Source organism: Lissotriton vulgaris, chromosome 2_1, assembly GCF_964263255.1.
Source record: "Lissotriton vulgaris chromosome 2_1, aLisVul1.2, whole genome shotgun sequence".
Taxonomy (NCBI): domain Eukaryota; kingdom Metazoa; phylum Chordata; class Amphibia; order Caudata; family Salamandridae; genus Lissotriton; species Lissotriton vulgaris.
In genome coordinates, this window is record NC_141687.1 from 1295661481 (window position 1) to 1295681063 (window position 19583).

Below are 19583 nucleotides of genomic sequence, written 5' to 3' on the forward strand. Positions count from 1 at the left end.
TTCATTAAATAAGGAATGACAAATTGGCACTTCATTTATAATGAGGGTTGTGGGCAATTTAAATGTGGGTGGGTGAAGCTGAAAACGCTGATGAGGAAAGACGTTTAGACCCCATGAAGAATGATTTCATGTACTTCAAACATGGTACAGCGCATAAATGAAAACTGCAGTTGCTGCACATTTCACCAGAGTTTTTCTTCACATTATAACTGAGTACTTCCAAGACTATGAAATATGTGATTTTATTCGTAAGCTTTATTTAAGAAATGTATTAAACGTGGATGAAGTATTGTTTAACTATTAGAAACTTAAAGCTGCACAAAAAAGTCACTCTTCTGATAAAATATAATTAGCCGAATAGTGGTGCATCATAATCCAAACACAATAATGGTCAAGAAGAAAGTAAAAGAATGTTCAATATTAAAAGTAAAATTAACAATAAACGAGCAGGACCATATCAACTTTACCAAATGAAAGGATGTAGAGAGAACCAAGACTCTTACCTATATCTCTACAATATACATTGTGAGAAAAGCTTCTATCAGTGAGACTTCGGCAGTTGTTAATGATCATGGTGATAATGATGATGAAGAAATGTATTAAGTCTATATTTACCCCGAATGGTATCCAGGAAATAACTTAAAGATCCTCCTTTCACACATGGCTGGAGAGTATGTACGGAGTGGCATTTTTTGAGAGAGACTAATCTATAAATTGAATGACTAGTTACATGTTTTTGAAGAGATCTGGGGCTCCTTTCTCCGACATTGCAGATATCACTTGTGACATACCTGGAACACTAATTGTAAGTTAATAAAGAAATGCGACACAGAAGAGGATATTACTTCCCCAACGGGAGCGTTTTCACCACTTTCTTTCACCCTTGACGCTCCTTGAGTCTAGAGTCAGTCGTGTGAAACTTATCTGAGCATATGTGTCTAGACATAATGCACTGCCTATGCCTTCATGCCCTATTCTCTGATGACTGGCTTATGGGGTGCATGGGGCTGATGAAGCTCCCAGAAGCCCGGGTGCCATGACTGTTGGGGTCAGCAGGATCGGAGCCTGGATATATATGGTCCTTGGATGTAGGGTGCTTGTTTCTCTATTTCTTTCTCTTCCTTTAATTTGCCTATCCTTTCATTTTCTTTTCACAGATGTATCTCATGAATTTCTCATGATTCTTGAATAAGTCTAGATTTCACTGTTCTATGATATGTTTAGTGCCGCTGGTTGCACACCCTTGGAGCAACATGGTACAAATATTGTACGGATGTTGGAATAATAGTTGTTGTTAATGCTCTGGATTACATACTGAGACTATTTCCAATGACTTTTGTGGTGTACCTGGATTACAAGTTGTAAATGAATAAAGAAATGTAATATAAGTAATCCCGCCACATGTCCACATACAGGGTATGCAGTGCATGGTGAGGGGAGAGATGCACGGGGCCGTTGTGTCACCAGGGGATGCCCTGTTCTGGGTGTGGAAGGGCTAGTGGGAATGAGGCAGTTCCAGACCGCTTGGGTCTATGTCGAGTGTTGTGGCGACTGTTGTAGTCCTGGTGGGAACACCAATGGTGTCAGGCCCAAAGGGACCAGTTCGAGGCAGGTGCAACCGGCAGTTGCTGCAGTGCAGGTACAGTTCACTCTACTTTCAAAAGTAAATGCTGTGTTGTGATCCACAGGCAATCATGCCGCTTGCATAATCTGAATGAACATTTTTTGTCATGAATTGCACCTGATATTGCTGAAATTTTACGTATACCCTTTTCAATGGCATAAATGGGCCTCAATGAAGAGACAATACATATTACCATTATTTTGGGGGGAATTTTGGACGGTGTGACGGTCAGTGTTAGCAACAGTTTTCTGTATGTTTATGGAAAGAATGATTTTATGGAATATGCTGGAGTTCAGTGCACAATGAATGGGAATTATACCATTGAGTTAAACCACCGCCTGTGAATCTGCGGGGCCTCTATTTTCATAAACTTATGGTGTTCCTAGGTGTCTGTGGGTGTGGTGCCACTCCAAGTGAGAGACTGTACTTCTGGATTTCATCTGGAACGCACAGACACTACTGATGTTACCAGTACTAGTGTAGGGAGTGTAGGATGGCAGAATATCTGCAGCTAAAAGAATGTAAAGAAAAGTTCTGGGATGGGTGTGCACTGATACCACCCTTATTTCTCCTCTGGTGAGCCGGTGGGCCTGTCCACACCATCCAGTGATATGTATTTCCCCAATCAGAGTGCTTTTTTCTTTAATCTGCACTTAACATATGGGAAATCTTTTTTGCTTACTAAGGGCATCTAGTATGCATCGCTGATGGTGTATTATGTGGCCACTTTGTTTTGGCTTGAGCTCAAACATGAAAGTCCAACATAGGTCCAGGAGGGCCGGACTAATGCCAGATTTTCAAGAAAACCGAAAACTACGTAAATGAATTCCAGTTAGATTTGTTGTATTAAAAATATACGTATATTCTCAAAATTAGTTATGAGTCAAGCCCTCCTAGACTTGCTTTGGAAATCAATCCTGTAGAACCAGTCAATTCTATGTAGATTTAAAGCTGGATTTCACCCATCTGATATGGGGGCACTTTCTCCACCACAATCTCCCACAAGAACAAGCTATGAGCCTCCTCCTACTTTACACAGAACCCTCTGTAGAAACCATCAACGGTAAACAGCCCTCTCTGAAGGCCAAGCTATCCTGAAGGCTATTTGGATTTCACATCATCCACATAGTTACCTCGGAGTTCTTTCTAAAACATAATTTAAGCATTCCAAGGGGTCCTCATGACACCAGTATGCAGCAGTACCCACAACACAGGAAAGCAAATGAACTTAAAACACTTTCTGTTCCAATGTTATTGCACATGTCCAATAAATTCACTCCTTATTTAGTTTCAAAGGAAAGTCAGACCAGCGTGTTTTCTCAGATTTACCACCTGTCTGGTATGGAGGTGTCTGGGCCACTAAATGAGAAGCATCTGAGACAATGTAGGCGACAACACCTGATAGGGAGTGCACAATTAAGGTTTCGCCTGCAGGGTAGTATAAAGTTTCGTAACTGAGCACTAATAAATGTCAGCAAGTTTGTGAATTTTGCACAATTTCACCTACTGGTGAAGTTTCCTGCAAAAATGCAGCTTTTGTAGGACAACCTATCGTTAAAGATTTTTGCGGGCGAATTCTCTAGCTACATTTAAAATGTGCGACGTTTTTCTTACAAAGCACAGGCTTCAACAGTTTCTTTAAACTCTGTGACGTTCCTAAACGATGTGCACTTTAAAAAAACTCCAGGAAACTTGCGGAAGGGCACCACCCCTAGTTCTTGGTAGAGTCGGTCATACTTCAAACTTTAGCAAATTCGCTTTGTTTGTTCGGTTTAAAATGTTGATCAAAGTTGCTTGCAAGATACATTTTCTTAAACTGAAACATTTTTGCAATAGTGTTTTTCCATAGAAAAGCTTCTGTAAGATTTTTTTTGCTGAGTATTTCTCCTTCAAACCTAATTTTAGTAAACGTTTTCTCCCATTTTGTTTTCCTTTTAAAAGCCAAAATCTCCATCAATTTCAGAAAGATTACAAAGTTTCGAAAACTTTAGAAAGTTGCAGCAGAAAAAACTATTTATCTTGGCACAACCTCAATTAAAATTGCATAAGAGAGACCAAAAAAATTATTCCCTCTGCATCTGTGACATCACAACTCCAAGAATAAAGCCTGGGTGAGCTCTGCAATGAAAACTACAAGATATAAATATTTAAAAATCCAAGTGCAGCTCAAATTTTCATTCAATAATGCAATTGTGTGCTGTAATTTTCAAGTCTCCGCGTATTGCATCAAGTAAACATAAGCAATGATGGAAGGAATTTGGTTGTTCTTTTTCTCCATAAGTGCAAACTGTGGTGCCACCCAAAATGTACCCATCAAGGCTTCCACAAATATTGGAACACAGCACAATCATAGGTTTCATTTCCTACAGTGGTAAGTTGACATTTGCATGCAATGTGGCATCTTGGGTACTGCCTTTTGTAAGATATGGCCAGGAGGAAGATAAGTCTTGCTTAAAAAACATCCATAAACTTGTCAAGGAGTAAGACAAGGTCCTTCCTTTTCCTGGATATTTCCAGAGGCTCTCCCAACTTTGGAAAGCCAATGATATGGTGGGAAGCTGGGAGGCACCGCCAGGTTTGCTGTGCTTGCCCTAGGCTTGGAGACGGCCGAGGGCAAGAATTGGCTGCACGGGTGCTGCCCCGGAAGCTCTCAAGGGCTTCCATGGTCGCATGGGGCAAACCACTCCCCTTAAAAGAAGGCGCAATCTGGCAGGCAGGTCTCTTTCTTCCTGCTTACTGCCATGAAGGCAGCACTCCCACTTCTCCCTCCCCACCCTGTGGATCGTCAATGGCACCACCCCTGCGCCGCTACCATTCTCAGTGATGAGGCCGCTGTGCTGACAACGGCCTATCTGCGTGCTCTGCCGGGGAGCCATATGGGCGGAGCTCTGTTTTCTGGGACGGTCGGGCAGTTCAATGTTTTTCTTCCTTTTTGCATCAATCAATCAATCAAAGCATTTATATAGCGCACTACTCACCCAGAGGGTCTCAAGGCGCTAGGGGAGGGGGATCCCCTACTGCTCGAACAGCCAGGTCTTGAGTTGCTTCCTGAAGGCGAGGTGTCCTGACTCAGGCGGAGGTGGGTCGGGAGGGAGTTCCATGTCTTGGCGGCGAGGTAGGAGAAGGACCGTCGCCCTGTGGTGGCTCTTCGGATGCGGGGGACGGCGGCGAGGGCGTGGTCGGTCGATCGAAGCTGGCGTTTGGGAGCGTGGAAGTTGAGGCGGCTGTTGAGGTATCCTGGGCCTTGGTTGTGTAGGGCTTTGTGTGCGTGGGTGAGGAGTCGGAAGGTGATTCTCTTGTTGACCGGGAGCCAGTGCAGGTCTCTCAGGTGTCCGGAGATGTGGCTGCGACGGGGGGTGTCCAGGATGAGTCGTGCTGAGGCGTTCTGGATCCGCTGGAGTCTCTTCTGGAGTTTGGCAGTGGTTCCGGCGTAGAGGGAGTTGCCGTAGTCCAGGCGGCTGGTGACGAGGGCCTGGGTGGCCGTGTTCCTGGTCTCTGTGGGGATCCACCGGAAGATCTTACGTAGCATGCGCAGGATGTTGAAGCACGACGAGGAGACGGCGTTGACTTGTCTGGTCCTGGAGAGGGAGGAGTCCAGGATGAAGCCCAGGTTGCGTGCGTTGTCTGTTGGTTTGGGTGCGCTGCCTAGGGCGGGGGGCCACCAGGAGTCGTCCCAGGCAGAGGGTGAGGATCCCAGGATGAGGACTTCCGTCTTGTCCGAGTTCAGTTTCAGGCAGCTGTTCTTCATCCATTTGGCTACCTCTTTCATCCCTTCGTGAAGGTTGGCTCTGGCGGTGGCGGGGTCGTTGGTGAGGGAGAGGATCAGCTGGGTGTCGTCGGCGTAGGAGATGATGTTGAGGTTGTGCTGGCGTGCGATGTCTGCGAGGGGGCTCATGTAGACGTTGAAGAGGGTTGGACTGAGCGAGGAGCCTTGAGGAACGCCGCAGATGACTTTGGTGGCTTCAGATCTGAACGGGGGGAGGCGGACTCTCTGTGTCCTTCCGGCGAGGAAGGAGATGATCCACTCCAGTGCCTTCTCCTGGATTCCGACGTTGCTGAGTCGCTGCACTAGTGTACGGTGGCAGACAGTGTCGAAGGCCGCGGAGAGGTCTAGGAGGATGAGGGCTGCTGTTTCTCCATTGTCAAGCAGTGCTCGGATGTCATCGGTGGCATGAACGGAGAAAGCACTGATCTCGGTATAGTATCGGCTGGATGGAGGATGCACTGATCTTTGTTGTGCAGCAGGGGGCAAGCTTCAGAGAGCTGCTCCTGACTACTGCAAGGAGGCCAGTTTCAGTACCTGGGAGGCAGTTGGTTAGTAAGCCTTAAGAAGTGGGCCTCTGCTGCCACCTGGCAGGGTGGTCAGGGCTACATAGCATTGCTTTTTTTGGCTATCAGGTGTCTTTTGGTACAGCATGTGCACCACATGTGTTGCTGTATAAAAAGGCAACTGTGTTTTGCCTTTTTAAATAGATGCATTTTATGTGTGCTGGCCTGTGTATGTGTATATTCACCAGTCAAGTTCCTTCCTTTTCTTGGATATTAAACATGCCACTAAGGGGGTCTCGATGCAATTTTGTGCATGTGCTAAAACAATCATTAATACTAGTCCATCTTTTAAACAATGAAAGACAGAAACATGGGGGCATTGTCAAGAAATAGTAGCATGACCGCGAAAAACCAATATATTTCCAATATTTTATGACAGGTTTTTGGTTCAGAGTATTCAAGATACAGTAATATATATTTATCAATAGCTTTCCATCCATTGCATTAAATGACAGCAGAGGTAAATGTCGCCCTCAATTCCCTATTTGTTTTCATTTTTTGGTGCTTTTAAATAAGTACCACAGTACTATGCACAACCAACCCTACATGTGTAAACCTCCTGGTGTATAAATGGGCTTCTGAGACGACTAAGACCCTCATCACAAGCAAGCAAACCAACCTGTAGAAGTTACCACCTGATTCCAAGTTCTCAGGGCTCACGTGCGGATTCAGGGTTTTTGCCCCTGCTTTCCGTATCTCTTTCAGATCAGTCTTCCCTTTTTTGATACTAACTGATGAGATGTACACTGGGAATACTTGCGGGTAATGAATAGAATGGAGATATATTTATATAGCGCTCTGTTGACCCAGAAAGGCATCTTGGCATTATAAAAAGCTCAGACTATTGGCGATGTACAGATCACATTACCTCCCCACTAATTCGCTGATAGAAAAGTGGTTGAAGCCTTCCTAAAAGGCATATAGGAACTCCTGGATATAATACCAGGAAGAAGGCTAACCACAAACAACTATATCAACTACAAGCAGTTCAGAGCACAGGTGCCTGGCATATTCTCAGCCTAAGAAGAGATCACATTTCCCCATAACAGACTTTTTTTACTGGCCACATGTCACCTAGAGGATCCTGTTGCCCGTAACTAGTAAAGATAGAAAATTAAGAGGTGACTTATGTTTACAGGCCACATTTCAACCACATGACACAAGCAGGCTTTTATATGGTAGCCACAAAGTTTATAGGATTAGTCTGCATTTATATTCCGTGCTGGGTGGGACATGGCCTCTCTGCACTAAGTGATCTAAGTTCTGGTTGCTTAAAAAGTGTGGCTTCAGTAAACCCTGATGGATTTGCCAAATCTAGACCTTTGAGAAATGTGCACTATCTAAAGCAGAATGTTGTCATTATTAAATATTCAGATTTTTTTAAACAAGGATGTGCTCCAGATTAAGGATTTGAGAAAATTCAGAGCTGAGACCACCTCAGCACCGACCCAGGCACCTCCATCTCACTTCACTTTCCCCTTTTGAGCTGGTATTAAGAAAACGTGTTCATATTTACTGGCAAATGGCATCTTATGGGTTCCGAAGTAGCGTGCTTCTTGTTAAAAAAGCGCTTCACCACCCCATCAAGGGAAACAATTGCTATATGAATGCAAACCTTTTGCCCTCTTCTATCCCTCCACTATCCTTCTCAATACAAATACCTGAGTAAAATATCCACCACTCAAATCACTTTCATATTTCACTATACTAATTCACCATCAATCTTTTATGGGTTCCGGAGTAGCATACTACTTACCGAAAAAGTGCTTTGATGCCTCATCAGGCGTACTAAGCGCAATATAAATGCAATTAAATTTATATATATATATATATATATATATATATATATATATATATATATATATCAAAACAAGAGTCCTGCAATGCGTCTCCTCGCACCACCGCGGAACAGATCTCAAAAACACCAAGGTAGATTTTCAAAGATGTGGCTTTATTTTTCCCTCACCATCGGCATGACGCGTTTCGGCCGTCACAAAACGGCCTTGATCACATGGCCTCAAATTACCAATGGGGGTGTTTAAATACTGTGTCAAACATAGAGGTAGAAACGATAACAATGGATTAAGGGGGTAAAGGACATGGAAAAAATACTTCATTTACACATATGTACAAATTATAAAACTCAAAAGGACATTTCGATATTCAGATAAGTCTAGGAGCTGAATAAAGTGCTAGTGCAATATCAAGTAAAATTCATTTCAAGATATATACAATAATGCCTAATGAAAAATTAGTATTCAATCTTCATTTCATACCAGTCAAAACATATGTGCAAAATTATTGTGACATGTCCAAAACATAATACAAGACCTCCATCGTTGTTATCAAAAAAACAGTGCCCAAGTGCATAAGATTCTCGCAGTAAGTACATGTATGCTATGATAACAACGAATCATACCAAAAGATGTCATGTAACTCAATGTACCTGCGCCAGTGTTATAGAAACCCACCACAGTTAAAAACAATCAGGCATGGCTGCTGATGCTAAGTGTTCACTATAGCCATAGTGACTAAATATAGTATAATAAATCCAAGACCATTGTTTAAAAGCAGAATAGATTGCACATGGTTTTACATTGTAGGTAGCTATGAGCTCAATTTAACTGTGCTGTACATGGCTGAAAAAATGGGAGAACAACAAAAGAACAGAGTTCACATAATTCGTTGGAAAAAAGATGTCTACACAGGCTACTCAATTCGAGGTTGCTACATAGGGATTAGATAATGATTTATTTACAAAAAAACTTGTAAATCTTCCCCCCTGTTAAGCCCATTAGGTATTCTGGTATTTAAGAGGACAATGTACTTGCTCTCTAATTGTCTCAGAATTTTTTCCCGATCCCCCCCTCGGATGTTTTTGGGGACGGAGTCAATAACAAAGTAAGTGAGATGGTTCAAGTTTTTGGCATGTACAAGTTCGAAATGCCGGGCGACAGGATAATTGGAATCAGAATTCACTATTGCCCTAAGATGTTGCAATATGCGGTTAAACACCTGTAACTTGGTGCTACCCACATATTTGAGTTTGCACGTACACTCCAAAACATATACAGCGTAATCTGTACGACATGTATACAGGTCTCTAATGGGTGTAGGCATGGGATTGAATGGAGATTGAAATTCCTCCGTGTTTATCCCGAACTTGCACGCTCTGCATGAGATACATTTATGGAAACCCTTTTTGTTGGAAATCTTAACCTTGTTATCACTCACTTCTGGGCTGGTTCTTACTAGGCAATCTCTCATCGAGGGTCCTCTCCTGAATATAATGGAGGGTTCAATGGGCAGTAACGGTGACAGGTTAATGTCTGTGTGGAGAATGGGCCAATGTTTCTTGAGGATGCCCCTTATTTTTTTCTCCTCAGTGTTAAAGGTGGTGATTAAACTGACCGTATTGATGTCATGTTTAGGGGGGTTATCTACCTCTTCGTTCGCATTCTCAGAACCCTTTTCTCCAACATCATCTCTACTGAAACCCTGATGGATTTGCCAAATCTAAACCTTTGAGAAATGTGCACTATCTAAAGCAGAATGTTGTCATTATTAAATATTCAGATTTTTTTAAACAAGGATGTGCTCCAGATTAAGGATTTGAGAAAATTCAGAGCTGAGACCACCTCAGCACCGACACAAGCACCTCCATCTCACTTCACTTTCCCCTTTTGAGCTGGTATTAAGAAAACGTGTTCATATTTACTGGCAAATGGCATCTTATGGGTTCCGAAGTAGCGTGCTACTTGCTAAAAAAGCGCTTCACCACCCCATCAAGGGAAACAATTGCTATATGAATGCAAACCTTTTGCCCTCTTCTATCCCTCCACTATCCTTCTCAATGCAAATACCTGAGTAAAATATCCACCACTCAAATCACTTTCATATTTCACTATACTAATTCACCATCAATCTTTTATGGGTTCCGGAGTAGCATACTACTTACCGAAAAAGTGCTTTGATGCCTCATCAGGCGTACTAAGCGCAATATAAATGCAATTAAATTATATATATATATATATATATATATATATATATATATATATATATATATATATATATATATATATATATATATATATATATATATATATATATATATATACAGAAACAGAATCCAGGTAAATGAATCCAAACAAGCCCGTAGTTCATCCGAAAAGATCTTTTATTCGGCAAACACATTTGACGCGTTTCAAAGTTTTACACTTCTTCTTCAGAGGCGGTGACGGAAGGAAGTGCGGCAATCCGGTCAAAGTCCACAATCAATATACACGCCCATATGGGCCGCTCCCTTGAGGATGGGCCCCACCCGCGGAGGTCCATTTGAGGACTTTAAATGTATCCAGCAGACAGATTTGCGGGCCTCCATCTACGGAGTGAATTCACCGGCACTACATCCCCCAGAATGCATAGCCTCTAAGGAGCGGCCCATATGGGCGTGTATATTGATTGTGGACTTTGACCGGATTGCCGCACTTCCTTCCGTCACCGCCTCTGAAGAAGAAGTGTAAAACTTTGAAACGCGCCAGGCTATAAGTGAAAGGCTGCTTAAGGAATCTGCTGGCTGGACTGCATCCATACCTATTAAAGGTCCTTTGACTTACCTGCTGTCGTTTGTGTGCTGCTTGTCCTGTGGGCGACTTGGAGCTTTTATATATATATATATATATCTCAGACTGCTAATAAACAATGGACCATTAGAATGCTAGCAGTGATACCACATACAGTGGCCTGCAACCTTTTATCCGCAAGTTGCTCCACTGAGAACCAGCTCTGAAAACAGCACATAGTTTGCTCACCTGGTTTGGACAGTTAGTAGTCAATGGGCTGTAAGTTTAGAATTTTTTATGTATTTATTTATTTATAGTCGGATTTGTATTGCGCATGGCTGCCCCAGCAACGGGGCGTCCCAGCGCGACCAAAGACCAAGAGCGAGAGCATGGAGGGAAAGAGTTAGAAATTAGGCCAAGAAAAGCAAGGTCTTTATGGCTTTGCAAAATGCAAAATAGTTCTGGATCCCTCTGATAGAAACAGGAAGGGAATTCCAGAGTTTTGCGGCAAGACTACGAAAAGAGCAGCCTCCGGCTCTGGCTCTCAAGACTCAAGGAACACTGACCAAAGCTTGGTCAGCAGACCTTAAGGTGCGCCGCAGCACAAAGAACTCTAACAAATTAGACAGCCCCAGAGGGGCCTATTGAGTCAGAATCCTATGAGACACACAAAGAGTTTTAAACTGGATTCGCTTTTCAACAGGCAACCAATGTAATTTAGGAAGAACATGGGAAACAGAGCAAGATTTCGGAAGTGCCACCAGAATGTGTGCCGCTGCATTCTGTATTCTCTGCTGGCGCCTAATACTGGAATTGTTAGCACCGAGATGGAGAGAATTACCATAGTCCAGTCCTGATACAATTGTTGCCAAGACAGAGGTTTGACGCACTTTGGGAGGAAAAAAACCCAGCAGAGGTTTCAAACCTTGCGGAAGCTCAAAACAGACCCCTGCTACCGCTTTCGATTTAGTCTTGAAGGTAAGGCCACTATCGATCCACACACCAAGGTTCTTTACTGCCTCTTTGGGCGAAGGAGCCGGTTTAAGGCGATCCAGCCAGCACTGCTCGGACCACATATCTCGGTCCTTCCCGAACAGCAAAACCTATGACTTCCTGGCGTTCAACTGCAACAGTTTGCAGCCATCCAGTCCGCAACCTCTAGCAGGTCCTCCTTAAACTTTTCCAGGTTAACACTACATTTCTTAGAGAAGGCGATCAAAAAATGGGTGTCATCAGCATACAACACCAAAGCAGGCTTTCTCTCAAAACGTGAAAGAACCTGTTGCCTTATAAGAAATATGTTAGCCTGAAGACAAAAAGTGTCCAAAAGGGCAAAATGTTTAGGGATCCCACTTCACTTCCACCAAAAGTGTTTAATTCCTGTGCTGTCTCTGAAGTTCCTACGTGCAAAGGGGCTTTCTACAGCTCACTGTTTGACTACTTCAAGAACAAAGCTGCGATCCCAGCAACATCTTGATTTTCAACTTTGCACAAGTCCAGTGGGTGGACACCTGTTTCTGTTCTGGAGCTCTGCGCTGACAGGTTAAATAATTCTGCCGCCTGATTGCACAAATGTGGGTGTGTTTGCATAATGACTTTTTTTAAGTGAGGACCGAATCCATATCACTTATATAACCACCACATGCCACCGTCGCTTCTTTGTCTCAAACCACTTCGATAGTTGGAAGAAAGTTTTAAACACATCGTTTTATTTGTTTATATTAAAAAACATATATTGGTTACAGTGAAAGTAACAAATTGCTGCCTGTGCACAAGTAACAAATTGCTGCCTGTGGACTTCGCCCGTTTGTCACTTCCGGTATCTTTAAAAAAATGACTCGGAATTCCTCGCCATGGATACAGTGCAATTACCAACAATTGTTAAGCGTTGCGTTTGTACCAGTAATTGCCACACTGTGGGAAACTCTTATCTGAGCACCGTTGGTGACATACGACCTCTGGGAAGCTCAAAAATTAAAAGTAAAGATGGTCGCCAAATGTAAAGTCTCCAAAGAAGGTATATACAGAAAATGTAAACTGCCTACAGAGCAGTCAGTTCCCACGAACATTTCTGGCATCAAGTAGTGGGAAAGCCCCCCTTCAATCACCCCTAATCCCCCCAGGCGTGTAAACGTACAGACTACTGGACTCCTGTTTACTTACAGAGCTTATCTGCCATCTACTAATGTACACAGTTTACTTCACTGATGTAAATCGCTGGCCAATAAAATGCTCATCCACATTAGCTTGTCTAAAATCTCACACAATAAAAAAAAGTCATGCGTACCAAAAAGTGCCATTTATTTCGGTCACACGCTACCCAGAAGGAGGTACCCTCTGACAACTTTGTTGCAGGCTTCGCACCCAGCAGGCACTGCAGAATCCAAGCTCATTCGCTAGAGCGAATTGTGTGATTCTTAGCACATCATCTAATAGCCCTGTGACTCCATTACTAGTCAAAACATGAGTGATTGGGCTGACAGTGTGTGTGCTACACCAGAAAGCCGTTCAAGCCATTCACATACCCGACTCCTGCGATTGTGCTGGGTGTTGCAGGCCACACTATACTAAACATATATTAAAATTAATGAAAATCTGGAAATAATATTTAAACTGTGTATTTATTAGTAAGTGTGGTATAAATGTATTGTATTCCTCTTCAATGGCCAATACATATGATGAAAAGCTGCGGGCGCCAGCTTGAACTGAATTAAATCTGTTTATGTATCAGGCTGCTGCGTACTTCCGGCTTACGTGTACTCTCAGCTGCAGATCAGCTGCTGGGCCGAGAGAGACCAGCATTGCTCTCTCAGCTGAAGAGAAATGGATATTCTTAATAGGATGTTTCATGCCCCTCTCCCCCTTAATTGAATACACATAGCCCAAGGACTTGGACGCAACAAGGCTGAACTGTTTAATGTGGGGAAACCGCGAGGAGCGCAGGCAGCTGCTTTTAACCCCCTTTATTGCTGCGGGCGGAATGAAAGCATGCTGGAATCGCTGGATTTTGTTCAAGTAAACAAGCAGGGGGATTTTTTTTTACCTCAGTCTGTTTATACAGGCGCGATGCAGATTCTGACACATTCTTTGCTCTTTAGCTTATAAAACACGCACCAATCACAGCACGAGCGATAGCACAGAGAAAGAAATGCACATATATACAGACACGCCCCCTCTCCACCCCTCTTATTTTAGAAAATGTCAAAAGAGCTGTAGTTTGGCACAACACTAGCTGTACGCGCCACATGGCGCAATGCCCGCAAGGTGGTCGCCACGAACCACAACACCACAGGTCTAAGGTAAACACACGCCCTGTTTTTACAGCGGCAGCAGTGGGCGAGCGCAGAAATGCTCGGCATTCTTCAGAGTCCGGTTTACCTGTGCCGAGCCTGCTCTGCATGTGAAGAGGTGACCGCTCCCACCACGTCACAGGAAGCCGAATATTTCACATAACACGAAGGAGCTACGAATTCCGATGCCAGCGGTTTCCTGTAGGACTTATTGTTTTTATTATTAAAAAAGCAAATGCCGAATCCTCCTCGAATTATCCTTTAAAAAAATGTCCAATAAATTGGGAGGGGACCTTCGAAAAGCTTTTTTTTATATCTAAATTAACAAAAGAATACCCACAGTGCTGAGCTGAGGGAATTAAATCTCTGCTTCTGTCTATGAAGGAGAATAAAACACCCATACCAGGAAGAGATGGCACCGGGATTAACCAACACAGATCTTTAATCCAAATCGCTCAGAGAAAAAGAAAAAATGAAAGCTTGATTATTTTCACCAGCTCCGCTTATAAACCATCATAATGTCACTGCACCATCCATCAGAGTTAAAGCTGCTTATGGAGCTGCCAGGCCATTTCAGTACAGTACATGCAGTTGCTAGTAGCAACAGGGCACACAGCCGTGCAGCTTCCCACTGTAAAACATGCACAAGGAGGGGGCTACCCACGCCCCCTCTTCACCCGGATTACTTTTTTTTTTTTTTTTTTGCTCTGGGTTTCCGTTGAGAGCACGTCTGACTTTCCAAGGACAACGTGCTTACACAGCCCGGGGCCTGGTACTTTAGCAGAGTGGATGGAAAGGGAGCCAGAAACATTCACATGAAACTGTACAGCAGCACTGCACAGGGAACCCCCTCCAGTCCGGTTCTGAGGGGAAGAAGGCGGAGTCCAGCACCAGAGCCAGAAGTCAGTCCTTGCTCTGAGCTGTGCCAGTCCCGGACAGTCCACAGTGTAGCAACAGCGCCCGGGGGCACCCCTACTGTGCAGAGTGCCAGTCCTGGGTGAGGAAGGCACAGTGCAGCAAAATAACCCAGGCAAATCTAGTAACGTAGCAAGTTCCATGGGCCATATGGCAAGCAAGAAAATAGCCCTTTTGACTGTTTTCGGGACAGTGAAATACAGCACTGCCAAGGTTCAAAGGGCCCTCCGGGGCTCTGGGCCACCGTGCAACTTTAGCTGCTGCACCAATAGTAGAAGCGCCCACCCCACCGGCAGACCCCTGCAGCGCACTTTGCATAGCAGAATAGTGACCCGCCCCCCTGGAGCCCAAGGGAACACCCTCCTGTGCATTTAGCGTGGCTGTCATGAAATGCCCCTTTAAGCACAGAGCAAGTAATTCTAATCCAGATAGCTGGCCAGCGTCCCATACACATTGTTATTAAAAGTCACACTTTCCTTCAGTCCAGTGCATTCCAGTGCAGCAGCTTAAGCAAAATCCCGCACATCCATGCTAGAGAACATCTATTACAACTTTGAAAGGCTGAAAGTACAATCTGTGCCAGTCTCTGGCCAACGTGGGCACCGTCCAGCAGCAGAACAGTTTATTTAGTCTGAAGAGGGTGTGCAGTCGAGCAGCAGACCCGAGCGGCACCTCCTCCAGTGCTCTACAACAACAACCCTGGTGTTGTGGGACAAAATACAACAGTAGCGAGGGGCACCCTTTCTGACCTCGGTGCCAGCTATAGCCGTGGTGAAAGTGTAACAACAGAGCTGCCAGCCCCCCACCCTCCGATACCCCGATCTATGCCGTCCATACTTATGGGATCAGCAGGGCACAGTATAGCAGCAGATGCCACAGCTAGTCCAAATCAGGGTGCCGTACAGCAGCAGCGCCCAGAGTCACTGTCCCTAACCTGTCCCACTATAGGCTAGAGCAGCGGGGCCCAGGGGAGCCCCCCTCTGGTGTCAGTCCCAGGCGCAGCAGGAGGCAGCACAGGGCCACTTCTACTGAAATAATGCGCGTCAGAGGCTTCACAGAGGTACAAGCATACAGTAGCAGAGCCTAGAACCCCAATGTAAATGTCCACTCCTGCTCTGAGCAGGAAAAGCATGGCAAAGGAACTGAGAGAACACCCTTCCCGTGCCACTCTCTGCCCAGCGTAATGCGTAACAGTGCCGCTCCTGTGCCAGTCTCAGCCCTGGCACTTCCTCACAAGGACGCCGAATTATTCAGCTGCAGTTCAGGGTCCCTACACTGTCCAGGAAAGGGTCTCCAAGCAAAATAAAGTGTGGCTGGAAATGGGGAGAAGCAGTGCAACAATCGGACAGCAATGACAACTTTTACACACCATCAACAGTTACCCTGGCACAGTAAACAGCCGTAGTCGTACAGAAACACAATAAAAACAAACACAGAATGTGCTGAAACCCCCACACACCCCCTTGCGATTTCACTTCAGAAAGAAGTGTGTGGTTTGAAGACAGCAATTCAAACACCATGGGATAAGACAAGCACACATGCGTGTGTCAATTACAAATCAATATATTGTTCCAAAGCAGGGGGACCTGTGCATTGAAGATAAATGCATACATAGGTCAGGGCAGCAGCCCTGGCAGCATGGCATATCCTACCAAAGGCGCACAACCTGAAGCAGGCACTGAATTCATGAAATAGTCCCTGCGTGGGGGCGCGCGGCTGGGCAGCGTGACGCAGTGCAACCCGCGTGCAAACGCTCGAGACCTTCCCTGGGAATGAGGGGGAGCGCGCGGGCACAACTGCTTACCTGCTCTGTGGAGAAACATGGTCAGGACGGCAGAGAGTTCACGCACCCAGCAACCACAACATTGTAATCCCAGAGTGGTGGAACGAGCGACGCCGAAGGAAGCAGGGGGCAGGAGCCAGAGTTGATAAACTTTCCAGTCAGGGAGCGGGGCCCGGGCCAGCAGCAAGCCACAGAGGCAGCAGCGGCGGCGGCGGCGGCGGCAGCCCCAGCAGGCTGCGCTTCACACCCCCTCCCCGCCCCCTCTCCCGGCTTCTCCTTTCGCTTTGTTGTGCGCCTCGCGAGCTGCTCCTCTCAGGCTCCGGGACGTTGAACATGTGTTCGGGGAGGGCCGCTGGCTCGGGAGGTGGCACTTTCCTCAGCGGGGAGGGCCGCTGCTGCCCGGGCTCTGTGTGCGATCCTGCAAAGCGGGGCCTATTAATTCCCCAGCCCTAAAGAAACTGCTTAGGATCGGCTGTCAAATCCAGCCCATCTGCTGCAATCATAATCAGTCTCAACTGAATGGCTCTGACAAATCTGTGCCTGCAGCAGCCCGGGTTAGGAGAGCCAGTGTGAGGAGAGGGAGGCGGGGTGGAGGGAGCAGGGCAGGCCGAGCAACTCCATTGTCTGCCGTGAGCCGGGTGACTGATAGGGAAGGCTCTGCCCGGGAGCTGGGCCTGCCTCCTGCCCCTGCTGCTCAGCGAAGGGCCAACTCTCGCGCATTCGTGTGCAGGGGGAGCAGGGAAGAGACTGGCTGCAAGCAGGCGCGTCCCTCCTCGGTATTACAGAGTCCGGCCTCTCGACACCCTTCACACAGACACACGCAGTGCCAGGGCAGGCCGCGGCTGTCGGGCCAGCCTTGTGTTCTTTATGTAGTGGCGGGTGGCCTCTGTCACCCTTCCTGACTCCTGTACCACAGAGGAGAGTAGACACTGACTGCAACTCCTGCAGAGACAGTCCTTTTCACTCACCACACACTCCACCATTCTAAAACAAAGTGCTTTGAAGCCAGCTGGGTGTAACTTGATCCCCCAAAATAAATGACACCACACAGATTATGTTGGAAGCATGAACTTTGTTGCAGATTTAGAGAACGCAGTTTGCGGGGGGCGGGTTGTCAGGAAAACAACCTTACCAAAAATGTCATCTGCCAAGAAATATTGTGTCTTTAATATCAGTTATCCAAAACAGGGTCCCGGTGGTAGCTTATTTGGTAATAATAGTTCCTTTGGGTGATATTTTTGTAAACAACATCCCTGTAAAACAATATTCTGGTCACAATATTCTAGTACAATATGGTTTGAGTGAACTTTCAGGCACTGCTCAGCAGTCAGCGATGAGATGACCTAAATTGACTGTCCACCTGGCTTGATAGTATTCATCAGGCACAATATAACCTCTGGTGTTTTCTGTCCAGCTGTATAATCCAGAAATATCTGGTTCCCGCACAAGACAGTCTTATCAGGCCAGCCCCTCAGTTACTGAGTGTTTCAGGTACCCTGCAGGAGTAGGGGGTTCCCTCACACTTACCACAATGCCCTGTTATAGAGACCCCAACGTTATTCTTTGCAGTCCCAATTGTGATCATTATTGGGGTTCTTTGCTTCACTGCTTGCCTTTGAGTCAGCCTGTCACCACCACTTTGGGTGGCTTACCACTGTCCATGTTATCAGAAAAGCACACGAAATGCCACACAAATGACAGTACTAAAAGTGAGCAACAGGCTGCTCTCCTGAAGGGCAGTCTCGAGCTGAAAAGACCAGAACTGCACCATGTGACACCCTTGCCACAAAGATATGTCTGGTCAGAGTTAGAGGTGTGATGGGGACTGGACCTAATGCCCATCAGAAAAGTTAACCGGAAGCATTTTGATCAGTCTTAAAGTAATAAGGAGAAGTTAGATTTTTCCATAAAAAGTTCACTCACGACCCAAGTCAAAGAGTTTTTGGATCAACAAGGCTTCCCTCTCCCTGCTGGCTACTGTTGTTTTGAATCAAAGGCTCTTGCTAGAGATGATAGCACAGTTAATGGGAGGAGGGAAGAGTGGCATGGAACCAGGTAGTGGCGGTCGGAATGAAAGTTAACTTCTGAAGACATTTATATAAAAGCTGTTTTTCTCAAGATTCGCAGGTCTGAAAAGAGCTGGGCTAGGAGTGATCAAAATGAAAACTAACAAATCTGTGCTGATTTCCTAACTGAAAGAATGGAAGCAGGTTCACCGCATTGCCTCTTTTTTACACTCTGTCCTTCACCAATAAAAGAGAAAGTGGATGTAGTCTCGAAAATTCTAGAACAGCAAGAGTAAGACCCCTCATGTCGGCCTTAAAGATCAAGTTCTCTCTGGAATTGACAAGACAAACTAGCACCACATGGAGGGGTAAGGGCATTAAGCTAACACAAGGCAGGTTAATTTGCTCTTGAGTGGTAAGGGCAGCAACCTACCAAACACTTTGCCTCTCTCAATATAATGGGCAGGATCCCAGTCTGGGTAGGTGGGAGACACAACCTGAATAGGGTTCGCCCCAACTGGTGCTCAACTACTTTGGATGCTTGGAAGAGGCTGTGGTGTAAACCCTTGCTCAAAGGTTTGGCTTCCTTTTCCCTAGAAGGATTAGGGGGAATCTGGGCCTTTTATAGATTGTGTAGTTTCTGCTCAGGTTGCCTGCCTTGATTGCGCATCCATTTCCTTCCCACTAGGTTAGGAGTAGTTGATGAGCAGAAAGCAATATACCTGGCACAAAAAGTAATAAATAAAAAGGTGCATGGCTACAGCTCATGTCCCCAATTCTGATTCCTGCCCTTTTAACATCCTTTTACTCACTGAACAGCATCGCTGCTTGATGCATGTTGCCATATGGTTTGCTTGGGCTTTTCTGAGTTTCCAACTTTTATGGGGGATACATACAATGGCATCCTGCTGCCTCTTTGGCTAGGCAGCTAAGTTTTAGATAATTATTACAATTATAATTTGTGCTTCTGTCTCTCACAAAACTTAACCCATTACACCACCAGGCACAATGTCCCGTAACACGATAACTGCACTACAGTGGCTATTACTGATGATGTGAAAACACTTCCCAAAT

At 45.3% G+C, this 19583-nt stretch overlaps 1 protein-coding gene across 2 annotated transcripts in view; it reads right to left on the reverse strand.

The window, feature by feature from the left end:
* NCKAP5 (NCK associated protein 5) overlaps positions 1-17333 on the reverse strand; it is a 749742-nt gene extending 732409 nt beyond the window's left edge. Inside the window, exon 1 of one of the 2 annotated variants that reach the window (XM_086957062.1) lies at positions 16525-17333. The gene's annotated coding sequence lies outside the window, so the exon portion shown is untranslated. The remainder of the gene's footprint in view (positions 1-16524) is intronic. The other variant, XM_086957063.1, reaches the window with a different exon arrangement.
* Positions 17334-19583: the final 2250 nt, after the last annotated feature.